This window comes from Hordeum vulgare, chromosome 1H, assembly GCF_904849725.1.
Source record: "Hordeum vulgare subsp. vulgare chromosome 1H, MorexV3_pseudomolecules_assembly, whole genome shotgun sequence".
Lineage (NCBI taxonomy): Eukaryota > Viridiplantae > Streptophyta > Magnoliopsida > Poales > Poaceae > Hordeum > Hordeum vulgare.
Window position 1 is genome coordinate 439,824,559 of NC_058518.1, and position 11,532 is coordinate 439,836,090.

Genomic DNA, 11,532 nt, shown 5'->3' on the forward strand with positions numbered 1-11,532 from the left:
GTTTTGGGTTCATACCGTGCGGTGACCTCACCCAGTGACAGAAGGGGTAGCGAGGCACGCATCGTGTTGTTGCCATCAAGGGTAATAAGATGGGGTTTATATCTATTGCATGAATTTATCCCTCTACATCATGTCATCTTGGTTAAGGCGTTACTCTGTTTGTTATGAACTCAATACACTAGATGCATGCTGGATAGTGGTCGATGTGTGGAGTAATAGTAGTAGATGCAGAAAGTATCGATCTACTTGTCTCGGACGTGATGCCTATATGTATGAACATTGCCTTAGATATCGTCATGACTTTGCGCGGTTCTATCAATTGCTCGACAGTAATTCGTTCACCCACCATAATATTTGCTATCATGAGAGAAGCCTCTAGTGAACACTATGGCCCCCGGGTCTACTTCATATCATATTTTCAGCTCCACACTTTTACTTTGTTGCACTTTCCACCTTCAGATCTCACCTTGCAATTAATCATGAAGGGATTGACAACCCCTTTGTAGCGTTGGGTGCAAGTTTGCTGTTTTTGTGCAGGTACTTTGGAGACTTGGCTTGATACTCCTACTGGATTGATACCTTGGTTCTCAAACTGAGGGAAATACTTACTGCTACTGTGCTGCATCACCCTTTCCTCTTCAAGGGAAAAACCAACGCAAGCTCAAGAGGTAGCATCGTCCAGTGATCCACTCCTGGATTACTCTCAAAACCTGCCTGCCATACTTATGGCCAAGCTAACGTCAGGTCTAGTGCACAGCATTGCATACATGATAGAACCAACGGCTGAAGCGTAGGGGACGGAACTCATTTGTTCTCTATCTTCCGCAGTTGCTGGGCACTGAGTCTTACTCAATTTTATACCTTGTAATACTGGCAAGAACCCTTTCTTGGACTGATCCATTTTGAACTTCTTCAAAACTTTATCAAGGTATGTGCTTTGTGAAAGTCCTATCAGGCGTTTCGATCTATCTATATAGATCTTAATGCCTAGAATGTAAGCAGCTTCTCCTAGGTCCTTCATATAGAAACTTTTATTCAAGTAATCCTTTATGCTCTCCAAAAGCTCCACGTTGTTTCTAATCAGCAATATGTCATCCACATATAATATTAGAAACGCCACAGAGCTCCCACTCACTTTCTTGTAAATACAAGATTCTCCAACCACTTGTATAAACCCAAATGCTTTGATCACCTCTTTAAAGCGCTTATTCCAACTCCGAGATGCTTGCATGAGTCCATAAATGGATCACTGGAGCTTGCATACTTTGTTATCATTCTTTGGATTGACAAAACCTTCGGGTTGCATCATATACAACTCTTCCTTTAAAAACGTTATGGAACGCCGTTTTGACATCCATCTGCCAGATTTCATAATCGTAAAAGGCAACTATTGCTAACATGATTCGGACGGACTTAAGCATCGCTACCAGTGAGAAAGTCTCATCGTAGTCAACTCCTTGAACTTGTGAAAAAACCTTTGCCACAGGTCAAGCTTTATAAACGGTCACATTACCGTCTGCGTCCGTCTTCTTCTTGTAGATCCATTTGTTCTGAATAGCCTTGCGGCCTTCAGGTAGTACTTCCAAAGTCCACACTTTGTTCTCGTACATGGATCCTATCTCGGACTTCATGGCCTCCAACCATTTGTTGGAATCCAGGCCCACCATTGCTTCTTCATAATTCGCAGGTTCATTGTTGTCTAACAACATAATCGTTAAGACAGGATTACCGTACCACTCAGGAGCAGTATGTGATCTTGTCGACCTGTGAGGTCCGATAGCAACTTGATCCGAAGTTTCATGATCATTATGATCAACTTTCTCCTCAACTGGTGCCGCAGCAACAGGGGTTTCCCCTTGCCCCACGCCACCATCTAGAGGGATTAGAGGTTCGACAACCTCATCAAGTTCTATCTTCCTCCCACTCAATTCTTTCGAGAAAAACTCCTTCTCAAGAAAAGCTCCGTTTTTAGCAACAAACACTTTGCCCTCGGATTTGAGATAGAAGGTATACCCAACTGTCTCTTTTGGGTAACCTATGAAGACACAATTTTCCGCTTTGGGTTCCAGCTTTTCATGTTGATGCCTCTTGACATAAGCATCACATCCCCAAACTTTAAGAAACGGCGGTTTTGGTCTTTTGCCATACCACAGTTCGTATGGTGTAATCTCAACGGATTTTGATGGTGCCCTATTTAAAGTGAATGCAGCTGTCTCTAATGCATAACCCCAAAACGATAACGACAAATCGGTAAGAGACATCATAGATCGCACCATCTCTAATAAAGTACGATTACGATGTTCGGACACACCATTACGCTGTGGTGTTCCACGCGGTGTCAAGTGTGAAACAATTCCACATTGTCTTAAGTGAGCACCAAACTCGAAACTCAGATATTCACCCCCACGATCAGACTGTAGGATCTTGATCTTCTTGTCACGATGATTTTCAACTTCACTCTGAAATTGCTTGAACTTCTCAAACGTTTCAGACTTGTGCTTCATCAAGTAGACATAACCATATCTACTCAAATCGTCAGTGAAGGTGAGAAAATAATGATATCCGCCGCGCGCCTCCACAGTCATCGGACCGCATACATCGGTATGTATGATTTCCAACAAGTTACTTGCACACTCCATTGTTCCGAAGAACGGAGTCTTAGTCATCTTGCCCATGAGGCATGGTTCGCACGTGTCAAGTGAATCAAAGTCAAGCGACTCCAAAAGTCCATCGGAATGGAGTTTCTTCATGCGCTTTACACCAATATGACCTAAGCGACAGTGCCATAAAAATATGGCGTTATCATTGTTAACTCTAACTCTTTTGGTATCAATGTTACGTGTATGTGTATCATCGCTATCAAGATTCAATATGAACAATCCTCTCACATTGGGTGCATGACCATAAAAGATATTACTTATAGAAATAGAACAACCATTATTCTCTGACTTAAACGAGTAACCGTCTCGCAATAAACAAGATCCATATATAATGTTCATGCTTAACGTAGGCACTAAATACCAATTATTTAAGTTCATAACTAATCCTGATGGTAACTGAAGTGAAACTGTGCCGACGGCGATTGCATCAACCTTGGAACCATTTCCCACACGCATCATCACTTCATCCTTTGCTAGCCTTCGCTTATTCCGCAGTTCGTGTTTCGAGTTGTAAATATGAGCAACATAACCGGTATCGAATACACAGGCACTACTACGAGAGTTGGTTAAGTACACATCAATAACATGTATATCAAATATACCTGATTTTTCCTTGGCCGCCTTCTTATCACCCAGATACTTGGGGCAGTTGCGCTTCCAGTGACCCATACCCTTGCAATAATAACACTCCGTTTCAGGCTTAGGTCCAGCTTTGGGTTTCTTCGTCGGATTGGAAACAGGCTTGCCGCTCTTCTTGGAATTACCCTTCTTTCCTTTGTCATTTCTCTTGAAACTAGTGGTCTTATTCACCATCAACATTTGATGCTCTTTACGGAGTTCTAACTCTGCAACTTTCAGCATCGCGAATAACTCGTCGGGTGACTTGTTCATCCCTTGCATGTTATAGTTCAACACAAAGCTCTTGTAGCTTGGTGGCAGTGATTGAAGAATTCTGTCAGTGATAGCCTCTTGCGGGAGTTCAATCCCCAGCTCCGCTAGACGGTATGAGTACCCACACATTTTGAGCACATGTTCACTGACAGACGAATTCTCCTCCATCTTGCAAGCATAGAATTTATTGGAGGTCTCATACCTCTCCATCCGGGCGTTCTTCTGAAAGATAAACTTCAACTCCCCGAAGATATCAAATGCTCCATGATGCTCAAAGCGACGTTGAAGTCCCGACTCTAAGCCATACAAGACTGCACATTAAACTACTGAGTAGTCCTCCTTACGTGTTAACCAAGCGTTCTTAACATCTTGGTCAGCCGTAGCGGGTGGTTCATCTCCTAGCGCAGTATTAGGGACATCATCATTCTTCCTAGCTTGCAGGAGCAAATTAAGATTACGAGCCGAGTCTACAAAGTTGCTTCCATCATCTTTCAACATAGCTTTCTCTAGGAATGTATTAAAATTCAGGGTGACTGTCGCGTGAGTCATTGATCTACAACACAAATATTTTCAAAGTGGACTTAGACTATGTTCAAGATAATTAGAGTTTAACTAATCAAATTACTTGCTAAACTCCCACTCAAAAAGTACATCTCTCTAGTCATTTGAGTGTTACATGATCCAAATTCACTAACTCAAGTCCGATCATCACGTGAGTTGAGAATAGTTTCAGTGGTAAGCATCTCTATGCTAATCATATCAACTATACGATTCATGCTCCACCTTTCGGTCTCATGTGTTCCGAGGCCATGTCTGCACATGCTAGGCTCGTCAAGCTTAACCCGAGTGTTCTGCGTGTGCAACTATTTTGCACCCGTTGTATGTGAATGTTGAGTCTATCACACCCGATCATCACGTGGTGTCTCGAAACGGCGAAGTGTAGCAACAATGCACAATCGGGGAGAACACAATTTCATCTTGAAATTTTAGTGAGAGGTCACCTTATAATGCTACCGTCGTTCTAAGCAAAATAACGTGCATAAAAGGATTAACATCACATGCAATTCATAAGTGACATGATATGGCCATCATCTTGTGCTTCTTGATCTCCATCACCAAAGCATCGGCACGATATTCTTGTCACCGGCGCCACACCATGATCTCCATCAACCTGTCGCCATTGGGGTTGTCGTGCTACTTATGCTATTACTACTAAATCTACGTCCTAGCAATATAGTAAACGCATCTGCAAACATAAACGTTAGTTTAAAGACAACCGTATGGCTCCTGCCGGTTGCCGTAAAATCGACGTGCAAGTCGATATTAACTATTAAAACATGATCATCTCATACATCCAATATATCACATCACGTCATTGGCCATATCATATCACAAGCATACCCTGCAAAAACAAGTTAGACGTCCTCTAATTTGTTTTTGCATGTTTTACGTGGCTGCTATGGGTATCTAGTAGATCGCATCTTACTTACACAAAAACCACAACGGAGATGTGCAAATTGCTATTTAACCTCTCCATGGACCGCCTCGGTCAAAACCAATTCAACTAAAGTTGAAGAAACCGACACCCGCCAGTCATCTTTATGCAACGAGGTTGCATGTCAATCGATGAAACCAGTCTTTCGTAAGCGTATGAATAATGTCGATCCGGGCCGCAACAATCCAGCAATACCGCCAAATCGAGAAAACACTAAGGAGGGCAGCAAATCGAACATCACCGTCCATAAAACCCTTTGTGTTCTACTCGAGATAACATCTACGCATGAACCTGGCTCGTTGGGGAACATTGCATGGGAAACAAAAAAATTCCTACGCACACGAAGACCTATCATGGTGATGTCCATCTACGAGAGGAGATTTGGATCTATGTACCCTTGTAGACCGCACAGCGGGAAGCGTTAAGAAACGCGGTTGATGTAGTGGAACGTCCTCACATCCCTCGATCTGCCCCGCAAACCGTCCCACGAACCGTCCCGTCATCCGTCCCACGATCCGCTCCGATCTAGTGCCGAACGTACAGCACCTCCGCGTTCAGCACACGTACAACTCGACGATGATCTTGGCCTTCTTAATCCAGCAAGCAAGACGGAGAAGTAGATGAGTTCTCCGGCAGCGTGACGGCGCTCCGGTGGTGGTGAGGATCTACTCCTCTAGGGCTCCGCCCGAGCTCCATAGAAATACGATCTAGAGGTAAAACTATGGTGTCTAGATCTGAGTTGCACGTGGCAAAAGTTGTCTCAAATCAGCCCTAAATCACCACTATATATAGGAGGGAGGGGGAGGAGGCTTGACTTGAGGTCCAAGCCCTCAAGGGTGCGCCGGAAAAGGGAGAGGAGGAGTCCTACTCCAATCCTAGTCCAACTAGGATTAGAAAGTGGAGTCCTTCTTTTCCTTCCCACCTCTCTTTTTTTCTCTTTGTTTTTTTCTTTCTTTGGCACATAGGTCCTCTTGGGCTCTCCCACCAGCCCACTAAGGTCTGGTACGCCACCCCTAGGGCCGTTGGGCTTCCCCCGGGTGGGTTGCCCCCTCCCGGTGAACTTCCAAAACCCATTCGTCACCCCCGCTACAATACCGGTAATGCCCGAAAACCTTCCGGTAACCAAATGAAGTCATTCTATATATCAATCTTCATCTCCGGACCATTCCGAAAATCCTCATGACGTCTGTGCTCTCATCCGGGACTCCGAACAACATTCGTTAACCACACATATAATTCAACTATACTAAAACATCGCCGAACCTTAAGTGTGCAGACCCTGCGGGTTCGAGAACTATGTAGACATGCCCCGAGGAACTCCTCGGTCAATATCCAATAGCGGGACCTGGATGCCCATATTGGATCCTACATATTCTCCGAAGATCTTATCGGTTGAACCTCAGTGTCAAGGATTCATATAATCCCGTATGTCATTCCCTTTGTTCTTCGGTATGTTACTTGCCCGAGATTCGATCGTCGGTATCCACATACCTATTTCAATCTCGTTACCGGCAAGTCTCTTTACTCGTTCCGTAATACAAGATCCCGTGACTTACACTTAGTCACATTGCTTGCAAGGCTTGTTTGTGATGTTGTATTACCGAGTGGGCCCCGAGATACCTCTCCGTCACACGGAGTGAAAAATCCTAATCTTGATCCATACTAACTCAACGGACACCTTCGGAGATACCTGTAGAGCACCTTTATAGTCACCCAGTTATGTTGTGACGTTTGATGCACACAAGGTATTCCTCCGGTGCCAGTGAGTTATATGATCTCATGGTCATAGGAACAAATACTTGACATGCAGAAAACTATAGCAATAAAACGACGCGATCAATATGCTACGTTCATAGTTTAGGTCTAGTCCATCACATGATTCTCCTAATGATGTGATCCAGTTATCAAGCAACAACACTTTGCACATAGTCAGAAAACCTTGACTATCCTTGATCAACTAGCTAGCCAACTAGAGGCTTGCTAGGGACATTGTTTTGTCTATGTATCCACACAGGTATCTATGTTTTCATTCAATACAATTATACCATGGATAATAAACAATTATCTTCAAATAGGACATATAATAATAACTATTTATCATTGCCTCTAGGGCATATTTCCAACAAATACATCACATAGCTACTGGTCATGGACTCATGGTCCAAGGAAAACTACTCACGACACATCCAAGAAGCGTCCATGACGGTGCAGAAGCTCCCGGAGGTTAATCCTCCCTCCAGCAGGGTGCCGGGAAGAGGTCTCCTAACGCTCCCGATCTCGGAAACGCTTCGGCAGCGGAATGATGGAGATATTCGCGATTCCTGAAAGTTTGCGAGGGTTTTCTCACGGAACACTAAATATAGGCCAAAGGAGGGCACCGGAGGAGGTGGGGCCCACCCAGGCAACCTCCTGGTGCGGCCTGGGCCCTGGACGCGCCAGCAAGCCGCCTGGGAGGCCCTAGCCCCCCTTTGGCCCTCCTTCGGTGATCCCGAAGCTTCTGTTTCACTGTTTTTTTATATATTTTTATGTAATTCTTCTTTCAGCACTTGAGTACAATTTTCCTTCCCATCACGCTCTCGAAAGATATTGAAAAGATGGAGCATATGAGGCATCCTCAATTCCATTTTTTGTAGTTTTCTAGCGAAAGAACAAGAAACAAAAAGATTCTATTGCAAGATTTAAAAATATACCTTCAAGCGCTAACCTCCTCGGCAACGGCGCCAGAAAAAGATTCGATTGCAAGATTTTGTAGTTTGTAGACGTTGTTGGGCCTCCAAGTGCAGAGGTTTGTAGGATAGTAGCAATTTTCCCTCAAGTGGGTGACCTAAGGTTTGTCAATCCGCGGGAGGCATAGGATGAAGATGATCTCTCTCAAACAACCCTGCAACCAAATAACAAAGAGTCTCTTGTGTCCCCAACACACCCAATACAATGGTAAGTTGTATAGGTGCACTAGTTCGGCGAAGAGATGGTGAAACAAGTGCAATATGGATGGTGGATATAGGTTTTTGTAATCTGAAATTACAAAAATAGCAAGGTAACAAATGGTAAAAGTGAGAACGAACGGTATTGCAATGCGTGGAAACAAGGCCTAGGATTCATACTTTCACTAGTGAAGTTCTCTCAACAAAGATAACATAATTGGATCATATAACTAGCCCTCAACATGCAATAAAGAGTCACTCCAAAGTCACTAATAGCAGAGAACAAACGAAGAGATTATTGTCGGGTACGAAACCACCATAAAGTTACTCTTTCTGATCAACCTATTCAAGAGTGCGTACTAGAATAACACCTTAAGATACATATCAACCAAGACCCTAATGTCACCTAGATACTCCATTGTCACCTCAAGTATCCATGGGCATGATTATACGATATGCATCACACAATCTCAGAATCATCTATTCAACCAACACATAGAACTTCAAAGAGTGCCCCGAAGTTTCTACCGGAGAGTCAAAACCTGTGCCAACCCCTATGCATAGGTTCCCAATGTCACGAACCCGCAAGTTGATCACCAAAACATACATCGAGTACTCACATGAATCCAGTGTGCCAACCCATATGCATAGGTTCCCAATTTTCACAAACCCGCAAGTTGATCACAACAGATAGACACGTGCAAGACATACATCAAGTGTTCTCAAAGACTCAATCCGATAAGATAACTTCAAAGGGGAAGCTCAATCCATTACAAGAAGGTAGAGGGGGAAGAACATCATAAGATCCAACTATAGTAGCAAAGCCCACGGTACATCGAGATCAAGACATCTCAAGAACACGAGAAAGAGAGATCAAACACATAGCTACTGGTACATACCCTCAGCCCCGAGGGAGAACTACTCCCTCCTCGTCATGGAGATCGCCTGCATGATGAAGAAGGCCACTGGAGATGGATTCCCCCTCCGGCAGGGTGCAGGAACAGGCTCCAGATTGGTTTTTGGTGGCTACAGAGGCTTGCAGCGGCAGAACTCCCGATCTAGATTTCTTTCTGGAGGTTTCTGTATTTATAAGACCATATGGCGTCGAGAACAAGTCAGGGGGACCCACGAGGGAGTAACAAGCCCTTGGGGCACGGCCAGGGGGCTGGGGGCGCCCCCAGGCTTGTGGCTTCCTCGGGGCTCTTCTCCGGTATCTTTTTCTTCTGGTATTTTTGATATTTTCCGGAAAAAATCTTTTCGGGGATTTTCTTCCGTTTGGACTCCATTTCAGAATCTCCTCTGAAAGGGGTCAAAAACATGGAAAAAATGGAACTGGCACTTGGCACTGAGTTAATAAGTTAGTCCCAAAAAATATATAAACGGCATGCAAAACATCCAAAGTTTGACAAGATAATAGCATGGAACCATCAAAAATTATAGATACGTTGGAGACGTATCAAGCATCCCCAAGTTTAACTACTGCTCGTCCTCGAGTAGGGAAGTGAGAAAGACCGCATTTTTTATGTGGAATGCTACCCTATATATATTGTGGCATGAATATTCACACTAGTAGAAAACGGGCCTTTGGCCTGGACCCTTTAGTACCGGCCTGCCTCTGGGCCGGGACTAAAGGCCCGGCCACGTCGCCCCAATTCTCATATCCTCCCTCGAGTCCGCCACCGCTCCGCCGCCGCCCGCTCCGGATACAAACCCTGAGCCTGCCACGGATACAAAGCGGGAGCGTGCCACCAAGAACGCTCCGCCGCCGCCCGCTCCGGATACAAACCCTGAGCCTGCCACGGATACAAAGCGGGAGCGTGCCACCAAGAACGCTCCGCCGCTTCCCGCTCCGGATACAAACCCTGAGCCTGCCACGGATACAAAGCGGGAGCGTGCCACCAAGAACGCTCCGCCGCCGCCCGCTCCGGATACAAACCCTGAGCCTGCCACGGATACAAAGCGGGAGCGTGCCACCAAGAACGCACCGCCGCCGCCCGCTCCGGATACAAAGCCTGAGCCTGCCACGGATACAAAGCGGGAGCGTGCCACCAAGAACGCAACGCCGCCGCCCGCTCCGGATACAAAGCCTGAGCCTGCCACGGATACAAAGCGGGAGCGTGCCACCAAGAACGCTCCGCCGCCGCCCGCTCCGGATACAAAACCTGAGCCTGCCACGGATACAAAGCGGGAGCGTGCCACCAAGAACGCAACGCCGCCGCCCGCTCCGGATACAAAGCCTGAGCCTGCCACGGATACAAAGCGGGAGCGTGCCACCAAGAACGCTCCGCCGACGATTCCTAAGCCACAGAGCACCCCAAAGCGCAAACGGTCGCCCCTCCCAAAGGTACGTCATGCTAATCTTCCTATCGGACCTTATGATCGTACCCCCGAGGAAAACGCCAGGATAGCAAAGGAACATCATGATGCGCAGATGAAAAAGAAGGAACCCGACCCTTCTATCACAGTATGACTTATACCATAAGCCTGATGACTATACACGCACATTGCAGAAGGAAGTGAAAAAGAGAAGATCTCGATCACCGCCGCCGGACTTGGGTCGTCCGTCTCCGCCGCCGCCCGCTCCGGATACTAAGCGGGAGCGTGCTACCAGGAACGCTCCGCCGACGATTCCTAAGCCACAGAGCACCCCAAAGTGCAAACGGTCGCCCCTCCCAAAGGTACGTCTGCTAATCTTCCTATCAGACCTTATGACTTACACCATAAGCCTGATGACTATACACGCACATTGCAGAAGGAAGTGAAAAAGAGCAGTTCAACTACAAGCAAGAAAATATCAGACGTTCCTCAGCTTGGACAACAGGCCAAACAGTCGATCCCACCCCTCAAGGTGTTAACCGAGAATGTTCTCCCTCCGGTGCAGGGGCTAGCTTTAGAAACAACAAAGGAGTTGGCGGCTCAATGTGGTATCTCGGTTGAAGAATTGTTGTCTTCCCAAGACGACAAGATACCCAAGGTTGTGGTAGCCCCTAAGCCAAAGTTTGTCATGGGTGAGCCTTTGGTCAGCAAAGATGATCTCCCAACAAATATGAGTTACTTGCATACATGGTACTTAAGTGAATCAAAGAAGGGGAGAACGATGATCGTGCTGAGTGTGCCACGGGAGTACTACGGCCGCCCCGAAGAAATCCATATCGACTTTGATGAACTCTTCCAGATGTACAATGCCGACGCCCTCGACAAATCGCTTATGAGTTGCTATTATCTGTAAGTTTTTCAATTCGTTGTCTACATATAACTTGTTTAGTTATTTCAATTCATTGTCTATATATAACTTGTACTCTATTATGCAGAATGAAGATTCTGGATTGTAAAAGTAAGAGCATCATAAATATTGGGTTTATTGACCTAGATAAAATACATATAACGACGCTAACTAATTATCCCAAGGAGACGGAGGAAAACCTTCTAAGGTTTCTAACAGATCAAAATTTCTGTGACCACATACTGTTTCCATACAACTTCAAGTGAGGGTCTTTACTCTGTTGTGTCCATTCACTTATAAGTGTAATTGATAAGTTACTGACACACATATATATATATA